We start from the raw sequence: 12,472 nt of genomic DNA, 5'->3' as shown, positions 1-12,472 counted from the left end.
TGCTCAGGTGAATAATCATTCTTCTTTTCCCATAGCAGACATGCCTCCAGGAGCTGAGCAGTTGCCATAAGCTTTGTGTTGCAGGCTGTCCCTGCAATCATGGCAACCTGATAGATGTTGTACCACTGTCTCTCTTTACTTCACTGGAGGTAGGATAAGTTCTATAGTTTTTATTGCCAAACAGGGGAGCATAGGCAAGTCATTGGACATTGTCTGTAATGGAGTCCGACCCACAGTGACAGCTTTTGGGTGAAAGATTTCTGCCATGATGTTGGATGCACACTTCTTTGTTAGGTTGACAGAGTGGCCAGAGATGTGTCCCTGGTGGCACAGTGTGCATCTTGGGTGTCTTTCAGAGCTTTGCAATTGGCCCTATGGCCGATGGTTGGAAGGATCTTAAAGTTAAACCTTCCAGGTACGTTGACTTTGTGATCTACCCTGCATGTGACGGTATATCACTGCCAGGTGAGCAGCAAAAGATCATGAAGGAAAATGTATTGGTTGCTGTTGTGGATACCTGCCCCGAATCATACATTCATATATGTGCCTCATACAGTCTTGTCACTATTCCTTGAAGTCATGTGGTGATGTCGTGATCTGCATGAGCATTTCCTTGGTTGATGTTCTGGTAATACTTGTCATGCCACACGTTTGTGTATAAAAAAGCTTGGGAATATAATGAACGCATCTGGCTCTTGGGTAGAGGACAGATGAGTTTATTGTACAGGAAAACAGATGTTTCTTTCTGTGACAAAGGACCAGGTAGATACACTGGATGTTCCTTGATGATGCTAGGGTTTCCTGTGCTCAGAGTCCCACAGAAGTGACTCAAACCAACCGCATGTGCAGCGTCTCCCGATATCAGTTGTGGGTGCGCAGCTGGCCAGTGGAATTAGTGTGATGAAGACGTTTATGATGTTTGCTGTGTCATGAGTCATAAGATACTTAGACATTGACCTGGGAACCTCCTGTCTTCTGCGAGGATTGGGAAATGGTTACAGGCCACCTGGTCATAGCTTAGAATGTGTGTCATGTTGGGCTTTTCATATTCTGGGGATTATCCATGGACTTTATTCAAAACAAAATAGATATTCATGAGTGTGTTTCTTGTTTGTTCATTTACGTTGTTGTTTTGATTGTACACTTAAGTGAATATATATGGTATTTGTCTTCGTCTGAGTTACTTGACATCGCATAATACTTCGTGGTTCAAACCACGTTGTCACACATGACAAGACACAATGAAAGAAGCAGAAACAGACCCATAAATACAAGGAGTAACCTGACTGTTACCAGTGTGGAATGGAATAGGATGATGGGCAGCATGAGGAAATGGGAACGGGAAGCACATGCTTCCAGTTGTGGAATAATGAGTCATGGGGATAACAAAATATAGGGAACTCATTTAGTAATATAATGACAGCATTTTATGGTGACAGATGGTAGCTACTTGGTAGTGAGCAGAATAGAACTTATAGAGCAGTCCAGTCCCCATGTTTTACACCTGAATTAATGGAACATTTAAAAGAAAGCAAGATAGATACCGACAAGCATATGCCTTTATAGGTTAAAGTAGTGTCTTAAGAAGGTGCAAGCAAAGAAAGTAAACCTACTGTGCAAAATAAGCTAATCCTAAGTATTTGTAGTAGGATAAAGTCCTAGGAAAGCAAACTGATCTGTATCACAGTGGAGATAAAGGTGCATAGTGGTAGAAGGGAGAGAGCAGGGGAAAGACAAGAGTCTGCCCAGCAGTGTGAAGAAGTAAATTGGTAGATGAAGAAGAGCCTGTGGTCCTCATAGGCTGAGCAGCCCAGGGGGTACATGGAAGAACAGTCATTTCTATGAGAGCTTCTCTCTCTTTTTTTTTAATATTTTATTTATTTATTCAACAGACAGAGATCACAAGCAGGCAGAGAGAGAGGGAGAAGCAGGCTCCCCGTTGAGCAGAGAACCAGAGGAGAGGCTCGATCCCAGGACCCTGAGCTCATGACCTGGGCTGAAGGCAGAAACTTAACCCACTGAGCCACCAAGGCACCCCATCTGTGGGTGGCTCAGTGGGTTAAGCCGCTGCCTTCGGCTCAGGTCATGATCTCAGAGTCCTGGGATCGAGCCCCACATCGGGCTCTCTGCTCAGCGGGGAGCCTGCTTCCTCCTCTCTCTCTGCCTGCCTCTCTGCCTGCTTGTGATCTCTCTCTGTCAAATAAATAAATAAAATCTTTAAAAAAAAAAATTAAAAAATTTAAGTCTATTTCCCTACAGTGTGCTCTCTCTCTCATGTCTCACCATTACAGAGTGTATAATAATGGCCACACGTGTCAGGAAGGCTTTTCTGTGTAAGTGGATTCTTTTGGGAACTCAGAAAGTGCAACCAACTTTAATAAATGTACTCATTTTAGACAAAGTCAGTTTTCAGGAAGAAGCCCAAGTTGAAACAAGTGATCCTATAGCCTGAAGACATGGGTACTAGTAAAAATGCAGGGGAAACTTGAAATTGATAAAGGCCACAGATGCACTGGGGTCCAAGCTACAAAATCCAGCGTTGCAGCCAGAAGCAGATTAAACCTGCATTTGTTGTGAAGGAGGGAGCTGTTTCCGTGAGTATGGTGGCTTGGTGAATTTGGGTTGTGGGGGAGTGGTTGTTGCTCCTAACGTATGATCCTGTTTTGGGAATTGCTCTTTGTTGTGTAGAAACAAAACTAATTTTTATGTTTTGGTTTGTGTACCAACTTTATAAAATCCACATGAGTTGTTAGAGGATTCAAACAATAAGGATTCACCATGGGAAGCAACGGCAGTGGAGCAGGAGGATCCTAGACTCATGTGTCCTGTCATGAGCACCACTAGGCAACTGTCAGGTCATCCTAAATGCCCCACACACTGGGCTGAGGAGTGACAGGACAGACTCCCAAGTGAAAGGAGAGAAGAGGCCACATGGAAGATGACACATAGTGTGGAGACATGGTTTAGGGAGGAGAGGAGTATAGCATTGTGGAAGGGACGGAGCCCCGGCTGTGCAGTAGGTGTCATGACAGAGGAGCACTCAGGGGATGCCTAAGGAGGTTTCCCCAATGCCATTGACTTGGAAAGGGAAAAGGGCTGAATTTCATGAGTTCTTGGAACCAGCACATCTTAAAGCCTGGAGTTTAATGGTCAGCAGGTTTGGATGGGATAGAACCAGGAGGGCACTGGGGTGCTCCTGGAGAGAAGGCTGTCAAACAACCTGGGGGCTCACAGCGTGGAAACAGTCATCTGAAGAACACCTGTGGCGCACAGTGGGGAGAGTATTCAGTAGTCTAGGAGCACGTTCCTGAGAGGAAACATTCAGTGACATGTGGCTCCAAGAACACGGGAGTTGGATGACACCATTTCCCTCTCCCATCCTGTAGCATAAGGCAGAGCCCCACTCCGTGAGGACACTGGCTGGCTGCTTTGTTTGTATCAGGCCCCACCCCCATGTGATCTGTGGGGACCGCCCTTCTCAGTGAGGCTTGCCTCAGGCTCAGCAAGGTCAGCCCCTGCCCACATCACGTCTCCGGAGTAGGGATTCTGCAGGGCTGCGGTCCTGGTGGAGTTGACATCAGGTCTCCTTTTACAATCAGCAGAGCTCACCTAGTTCAAACTGGCCACATTCAGGCCAGGGACCAAACACTGCCCGTAGCAGGCAAGGAGAGCCCCTGCAGACCCCTGGCCGGAAGGATACAGAAGGAGACATTGTTGAGTTCTCTAATGGGCAGAGGAAGTTAGAGAGTTAGACAAAAGCCAAGCTGAAAGAATTTATCCCAAACAAAACCAGCAGGTAAGGCCAGGGCCAAGTAAGTTGGGTGTCCGGGTAGCTCACTCCGTTAAACCCCAGGCTCTTGGTTTCTGCTCAGATCTTGATCTCAGGGTCCTGGAATCCAGGCTCAAGTCAGCCTCTGCACTCAGTGTGATGCGTGCATGTGATTCCGTCTCTCTCTAGCTCCGACCCAAACTCTCACAACCCCCACCCCCCAATATATGTCTTTGTAAAAATCAAACATAGGTGAACAATGCAATAGCTAGATTAGAAACAGGCTTGATGTTAAGAGAAGGCTGGAAGAAGCAGAAGAATGACTTTGTCACATAAAAGGCAAAATAAAGGGAAATACTGAATCGGAACCAAAGGAGGGAAAAGAATCCTGCAACATGGGATTTTTTTTTTTTACGATTTTATTTATTTATTTGACAGACAGTGATCACAAGCCGGCAGAGAGAGAGGTAGGGAAGCAGGCTCCCCGCTGAGCAGAGAGCACTACGCAGGGCTCAATCCCAGGACCTTGGGATCCTGACCTGAGCCGAAGTCAGAGGCTTAACCCACTGAGCCACCCAGGTTCCCCTAACACAGGATTTATTTAGGGAGCTCATTGCCACCATCGAAAGTAGTGAGATTCCCAGGTTTAGGGCTTTTCTGTGCTGGGAGAGTATTTCTTCCAAATTCAACCTTCATGCTGCTTATTGGTCTAAGGTGAATTCCAAATTCTTTGGTTCAAGGTTAGTAATTCATTCTTAATAACTTGTCTGTTTTTAGGAATTATCTTTCTTTCGTTCTAAATTGCCCTATTTGTTTTTGTTTTTTAAATTTTGTTTATTTTGGGTGCTTGGGTGGCTCAGTGGGTTAAAGCCTCTGCCTTCAGCTCAGGTCATGATCCCAGGGTCCTGGGAATTGAGTTCCACATTGGGCTCTCTACTCGGCAGTCTTCCCCCTCTCTCTCTCTGCCTGCCTCACTGCCTACTTGTGATCTCTGTCTGTTACATAAATAAATAAAATATTTAAAAGAAAAAAAAAAGATTTTGTTTATTTGACAGAGACACAGCAGGAGAGGGAACATAAGTACGGGGAATGGGAGAGGCAGAAACAGGTTTCCTGCTGATCTTGGAGCCTGAGCAGGTCTGGAGCCCCATGTGGGGACTCCATCCCATGACCATAGGATTCTTGACCTGAGCTGAAGGCAGAGGCGCCCCTGTATTTGTTATTATATAGTAGTTTGTGGGATTTAGAGTTTTGCCACTTTTATTTTTGATCAAAATGGGCATTACTTTCGGTGCTCTGTTAGTATTAATGTGCTCTTTATTTCAGATATTTCTTTGTTATTTTCATTCCTTTACTAAGTTTCTTTAAAAAAAAAAATTATTATTTTTTTTTATTTTTTTTTATTTTTTCAGCATAACAGTATTCATTATTTTTGCACCACACCCAGTGCTCCATGCAATCCGTGCCCTCTACAATACCCACCACCTGGTGCCCCCAACCTCCCACCCCCCACCCCTTCAAAATTCTCAGATCGTTTTTCAGAGTCCATAGTCTCTCATGGTTCACCTCCCCTTCCAGTTTCCCTCAACTCCCTTCTCCTCTCCATCTCCCCTTGTCCTCCATGCTATTTGTTATGCTCCACAAATAAGTGAAACCATATGATAATTGACTCTCTCTGCTTGACTTATTTCACTCAGCATAATCTCTTCCAGTCCCGTCCATGTTGCTACAAAACTTGGGGATTCATCCTTTCTTTTTTTTTTTTTTTTTTTTTTTTACAGCTTTATAAACATATATTTTTATCCCCAGGGGTACAGGTCTGCGAATCGCCAGGTTTACACACTTCACAACACTCACCATAGCACATACCCTCCCCAATATCCATAACCCCACCCCCTCTCCCAACCCCCTCCCCCCATCAACCCTCAGTTTGTTTTGTGAGATTAAGAGTCACTTATGGTTTCTCTCCCTCCCAATCCCATCTTGTTTCATTTATTCTTCTCCTACCCCCTTAACCCCCCATGTTGCATCTCCTCTCCCTCATATCAGGGAGATCATATGATAGTTGTCTTTCTCCGATTGACTTATTTCGCTAAGCATGATACCCTCTAGTTCCATCCACGTCGTGGCAAATGGCAAGATTTCATTTCTTTTGATGGCTGCATAGTATTCCATTGTGTATATATACCACATCTTCTTTATCCATTCGTCTGTAGATGGACATCTAGGTTCTTTCCATAGTTTGGCTATTGTAGACATTGCTGCTATAAACATTCGGGTGCATGTGCCCCTTCGGATCACTATGTTTGTATCTTTAGGGTAAATACCCAGCAGTGCAATTGCAGGGTCATAGGGTAGTTCTATTTTCAACATTTTGAGGAACCTCCATGCTGTTTTCCAGAGTGGTTGCACCAGCTTGCATTCCCACCAACAGTGTAGGAGGGTTCCCCTTTCTCCGCATCCTCGCCAGCATCTGTCATTTCCTGACTTGTTAATTTTAGCCATTCTGACTGGTGTGAGGTGATATCTCATGGTGGTTTTGATTTGTATTTCCCTGATGCCGAGGGATATGGAGCACTTTTTCATGTGTCTGTTGGCCATCTGGATGTCTTCTTTGCAGAAATGTCTGTTCATGTCCTCTGCCCATTTCTTGATTGGATTATTTGTTCTTTGGGTGTTGAGTTTGCTAAGTTCTTTATAGATTTTGGACACTAGCCCTTTATCTGATATGTCATTTGCAAATATCTTCTCCCATTCTGTCAGTTGTCTTTTGGTTTTTTTAACTGTTTCCTTTGCTGTGCAAAAGCTTTTGATCTTGATAAAATCCCAAAAGTTCATTTTTGCCCTTGCTTCCCTTGCCTTTGGTGATGTTCCTAGGAAGATGTTGCTGCGGCTGACGTCGAAGAGGTTGCTGCCTGTGTTCTCCTCGAGGATTTTGATGGATTCCTTTCTCACATTGAGATCCTTCATCCATTTTGAGTCTATTTTCGTGTGTGGTGTAAGGAAATGATCCAATTTCATTTTTCTGCATGTGGCTGTCCAATTTTCCCAATACCATTTATTGAAGAGGCTGTCTTTGTTCCATTGGACATTCTTTCCTGCTTTGTCGAAGATGAGTTGACCATAGAGTTGAGGGTCCATTTCTGGGCTCTCTGTTCTGTTCCATTGATCTATGTGTCTGTTTTTGTGCCAGTACCATGCTGTCTTGATGATGACAGCTTTGTAATAGAGCTTGAAGTCCGGAATTGTGATGCCACCTACTTTGGCTTTCTTTTTCAATATTCCTTTGGCTATTCGAGGTCTTTTCTGGTTCCATATAAATTTTAGGATTATTTGTTCCATTTCTTTGAAAAAAATGGATGGTACTTTGATAGTAATTGCATTAAAAGTGTAGATTGCTTTAGGTAGCATAGACATTTTCACAATATTTATTCTTCCAATCCAGGAGCATGGAACATTTTTCCATTTCTTTGTGTCTTCCTCAATTTCTTTCATGAGTACTTTATAGTTTTCTGAGTATAGATTCTTAGTCTCTTTGGTTAGGTTTATTCCTAGGTATCTTATAGTTTTGGGTGCAATTGTAAATGGGATGGACTCCTTAATTTCTCTTTCTTCTGTCTTGTTGTTGGTGTAGAGAAATGCAACTGATTTCTGTGCATTGATTTTATATCCTGACACTTTACTGAATTCCTGGACAAGTTCTAGCAGTTTTGGAGTGGAGTCTTTTGGGTTTTCCACATAGAGTATCATATCATCTGCGAAGAGTGATAGTTTGACTTCTTCTTTGCCGATTTGGATGCCTTTAATTTCCTTTTGTTGTCTGATTGCTGAGGCTAGGACTTCTAGTACTATGTTGAATAGCAGTGGTGATAACGGACATCCCTGCCGTGTTCCTGACCTTAGCGGAAAAGCTTTCAGTTTTTCTCCATTGAGAATGATATTTGCCGTGGGTTTTTCATAGATGGCTTTGATAATATTGAGGTATGTGCCATCTATCCCTACACTTTGAAGAGTTTTGATCAGGAAGGGATGCTGTACTTTGTCAAATGCTTTTTCAGCATCTATGGAGAGTATCATATGGTTCTTGTTCTTTCTTTTATTAATGTGTTGTATCACATTGATTGATTTGCGGATGTTGAACCAGCCTTGCAGCCCTGGAATAAATCCCACTTGGTCGTGGTGAATAATCCTTTTAACGTACTGTTGAATCCTATTGGCTAGTATTTTGGCGAGAATTTTTGCATCTGTGTTCATCAAGGATATTGGTCTGTAGTTCTCTTTTTTGTTGGGATCCTTGTCTGGTTTTGGGATCAAGGTGATGCTGGCCTCATAAAATGAGTTTGGAAGTTTTCCTTCTATTGCTATTTTTTGGAACAGTTTCAGGAGAATAGGAATTAGTTCTTCTTTAAATGTTTGGTAGAATTCCCCTGGGAAGCCGTCTGGCCCTGGGCTTTTGTTTGTTTGGAGATTTTTGATGACTGTTTCAATCTCCTTACTGGTTATGGGTCTGTTCAGGCTTTCTATTTCTTCCTGGTTCAGTTGTGGTAGTTTATATGTCTCTAGGAATGCATCCATTTCTTCCAGATTGTCAAATTTGTTGGCGTAGAGTTGCTCATAGTATGTTCTTATAATTGTCTGTATTTCTTTGGTGTTCGTTGTGATCTCTCCTCTTTCATTCATGATTTTATTTATTTGGGTCCTCTCTCTTTTCTTTTTGATAAGTCTGGCCAGGGGTTTATCAATCTTATTAATTCTTTCAAAGAACCAGCTCCTCGTTTCGTTGATTTGTTCTATTGTTTTTTTGGTTTCTATTTCATTGATTTCTGCTCTGATCTTTATGATTTCTCTTCTCCTGCTGGGTTTAGGGTTTCTTTCTTGTTCTTTCTCCAGCTCCTTTAGGTGTAGGGTTAGGTTGTGTACCTGAGACCTTTCTTGTTTCTTGAGAAAGGCTTGTACTGCTATATATTTTCCTCTCAGGACTGCCTTTGTTGTGTCCCACAGATTCTGAACTGTTGTGTTTTCATTATCATTTGTTTCCATAAATTTTTTCAATTCTTCTTTAATTTCCTGGTTGACCCATTCATTCTTTAGAAGGATGCTGTTTAGTCTCCATGTATTTGGGTTCTTTCCAAATTTCCTCTTGTTATTGAGTTCTAGCTTTAGAGCATTGTGGTCTGAAAATATGCAGGGAATGATCCCAATCTTTTGATACCGGTTGAGACTTGATTTAGGACCAAGAATGTGATCTATTCTGGAGAATGTTCCATGTGCACTAGAGAAGAATGTGTATTCTGTTGCTTTGGGATGAAATGTTCTGAATAGATCTGTGATGTCCATCTGGTCCAGTGTGTCATTTAAGGCCTTGATTTCCTTGTTGATCTTTTGCTTGGATGATCTGTCCATTTCAGTGAGGGGAGTGTTAAAATCCCCTACTATTATTGTATTCTTGTCGATGTGTTTCTTTGATTTTGTTATTAATTGGTTTATATAGTTGGCTGCTCCCACGTTAGGGGCATAGATATTTAAAATTGTTAGATCTTCTTGTTGGACAGTTCCTTTGAGTATGATATAGTGTCCTTCCTCATCTCTTATTATAATCTTTGGCTTAAAATCTAATTGATCTGATATAAGGATTGCCACTCCTGCTTTCTTCTGATGTCCATTAGCATGGTAAATTCTTTTCCACCCCCTCACTTTAAACCTGGAGGTGTCTTCGGGTGTAAGATGAGTTTCTTGTAGGCAACATATAGATGGTTTTTGTTTTTTTATCCATTCTGATACCCTGTGTCTTTTGATTGGGGCATTTAGCCCATTAACATTCAGGGTAAGTATTGAGAGATATGAATTTAGTGCCATTGTATTGCCTGTAAGGTGACTGTTATTGTATATTGTCTCTGTTTCTTTCTGATCTACTACTTTTAGGGTCTCTCTTTGCTTAGAGGACCCCTTTCAATATTTCCTGTAGAGCTGGTTTGGTATTTGCAAATTCTTTCAGTTTTTGTTTGTCCTGGAAGCTTTTAATCTCTCCTTCTATTTTCAATGATAGCCTAGCTGGATATAGTATTCTTGGCTGCATGTTTTTCTCATTTAGTACTCTGAATATATCATGCCAGCTCTTTCTGGCCTGCCAGGTCTCTGTGGATAAGTCTGCTGCCAATCTAATATTTTTACCATTGTACGTTACAAACTTCTTTTCCCGGGCTGCTTTCAGGATCTTTTCTTTGTCACTAAGACTTGTCAATTTTACTATTAGGTGACGGGGTGTAGACCTATTCTTATTGATTTTGAGGGGGGTTCTCTGGACCTCCTGGATTTTGATGCTTGTTCCCTTTGCCATATTGGGGAAATTCTCTCCAATAATTCTCTCCAATATACCTTCTGCTCCCCTCTCTGTTTCCTCTTCTTCTGGAATCCCAATTATTCTAATGTTGTTTCGTCTTATGGTGTCACTTATCTCTCGAATTCTCCCCTCGTGGTCCAGTAGCTGTTTGTCCCTCTTTTGCTCAGCTTCTTTATTCTCTGTCATTTGGTCTTCTATATCGCTAATTCTTTCTTCTGCCTCATTTATCCTAGCAGTGAGAGCCTCCATTTTTGATTGCACCTCATTAATAGCTTTTTTGATTTCAACTTGGTTAGATTTTAGTTCTTTTATTTCTCCAGAAAGGGCTTTTATATCTCCCGAGAGGGTTGCTTTAATATCTTCCATGCCTTTTTCAAGCCCGGCTAGAACCTTGAGAATCGTCATTCTGAACTCTATATCTGACATATTACCAATGTCTGTATTGATTAGGTCCCTAGCCTTTGGTATTGCCTCTTGTTCTTTTTTTTGTTGTGAATTTTTCTGCCTTGTCATTTTGTCCAGATAAGAGTTTATGAAGGAGCAAGTAAAATACTAAAAGGGTGGCAACAACCCCAGGAAAATATGCTTTAGCCAAATCAGAAGAGATCCTGAATTGTGAGGGGGGAGAAAGGGGATAAAAAGGGGTTCAGAAAGAAAGAAAAAAAAAAAACTATTAAAAAAAAGAAAGCCGATAAAGAAAAAATATAAAAGAGGAAAAAATATATATATATTAGATAAACTATTTAAAAAACGTTAAAAAAAAAGAAAACGGTAAAAGTTAAAAAAAATTTAGCAGAAGAAGAGAAAAAGAAAAAAAAAATTGAAAAAGAAAAAAAAAATTAAATTAACTGCAAGGCTAAAAAATCATGGGGAGAAAGCCATGAGTTCCGTGCTTTGCTTTCTTCTCCTCTGGAATTCCGCCGTTCTCCTTGGTAGGTGAACTTGGTCCTGGCTGGGTTTCCCGTTGATCTTCTGGGGGAGGTGCCCGTTGTAGTGATTCTCAAGCGTCTTTGCCCCAGGCGGAGTTGCACCGCCCTTACCTGGGGCCGCGCTGAGTCATCCGCTCGGGTTCGCTTTCGGGAGCTTTTGTTCCCTGAGCGCTTTCCGTAGAGTCCGGAGGACGGGAGTAAAGATGTCGGCCTCCCGGTCTCCGGCCCGGAGGAGCCGAGAGCCCGGGGCCCCACTCCTCAGTGCGCCCTCAGAGAACAGCGCCCAGTGACTCCCGTCACCCTGGCCTCCGGCCGCGCTCCGAGCTGACCGAGCCTGCGACCGGTTCAAGGCAACCCCGAGCTGAGAGTCACTCCTCAGCTCTGTCTCTGCAGCCGGCTTCCCCGTTCTAATACCGGTAAGCTCTGCGACACTGAGACACCCCCGATCCTTCTGCGACCCTGCGGGACCTGAGGCCGCGCTTACCCCGCCTGGGCTTCACCCCAGTTAAGCCTCTAGAGCGATGTCCCTCAGCGGAACAGACTTTTAAAAGTCCTGATTTTGCTCCGTTGCTCCGCCGCTCGCCGGGAGCCGGCCCCTCCCCCCGCGGTCGATCTTCCCGTCGCTTTGGATTCACTTCTCCGCCAGTCCTACCTTGCAGAAAGTGGTTGATTTTCTGTTTCTGGAATTGCTGTTCTTCTTCTCTTCAATCTCCCGTTGGATTTGTAGGTGTTTGCAATCTTTAGATAAGCTATTTAGCTGATCTCCCGCTACCCGAAGTAGTCTCAGCCTGCTACTTCTCCACCATCTTGACTCCTCCCTCTAAAAAAAAAAATTATTTATCTGACAGAGAGATTACAAGTAGGCAGAGAGGCAGGCAGAGAGGGGGAAGCAGGGTCCCTGCCGAGCAGGGAGCCTGATGGAGGGCTTCATCCCAGGACCCTGAGATCATGACCTGAGCCGAAGGCAGAGGCTTTAACCCACTGAGCCACCTATGCGCTCCTGCACTTTTCTTTATTCTGTATTTAGTTCATGGGCTGTCAATGTTGTTGATCTTTTCTGACAAACAACTCTTCCTGTGGCTGATAGGTTCCTATTTTTACTGTACTATAGTTGGTTCATTTCAGTTTTCTGTTTCAATATCCACCGTTCTGCTAATTTTGAGCTCATGTGACCCTTTTTCTGATTGATAGAGATACAGGAAAGTGATTTGTGCTACATCATGACCATACCACAGAATTCTCTATTAGATTCTGTGCTCAGTACGTTGTGTGCCATGATGTGTGTCCATGGAGAAATGAAATCCTGATGACTCCTTCTCAGCCATCTTTCTGACTTTGTCTGATTGACTTGATGCTTCTGTATTACAATTCTTCAGTATATTCTTCTGAATATAGTAAGTGCAATGGTTTTACTCTTATTTGGTAACTTTCATG

General features: G+C 42.9%; 3 protein-coding genes across 3 annotated transcripts in view; 2 read left to right on the top strand and 1 right to left on the bottom strand.

The window, feature by feature from the left end:
- LOC125088868 (zinc finger protein 665-like) overlaps nucleotides 1-12,472 on the top strand; it is a 577,134-nt gene that overhangs the window by 7,527 nt on the left and 557,135 nt on the right.
- Nucleotides 1-12,472, bottom strand: part of LOC125088914 (KRAB domain-containing protein 5-like) — a 664,001-nt gene that overhangs the window by 188,959 nt on the left and 462,570 nt on the right. The gene's annotated exons all lie outside the window — the stretch shown is intronic.
- The window catches only part of LOC125088867 (zinc finger protein 665-like), a 175,536-nt gene that overhangs the window by 4,296 nt on the left and 158,768 nt on the right, over nucleotides 1-12,472 (top strand). The window lies entirely within an intron of this gene.

The sequence above is a fragment of the Lutra lutra genome, chromosome 17, assembly GCF_902655055.1.
Source record: "Lutra lutra chromosome 17, mLutLut1.2, whole genome shotgun sequence".
Lineage (NCBI taxonomy): Eukaryota > Metazoa > Chordata > Mammalia > Carnivora > Mustelidae > Lutra > Lutra lutra.
Note: the sequence above shows the minus strand (reverse complement) of the source record. Positions and strands in the feature narration are given on the sequence as shown.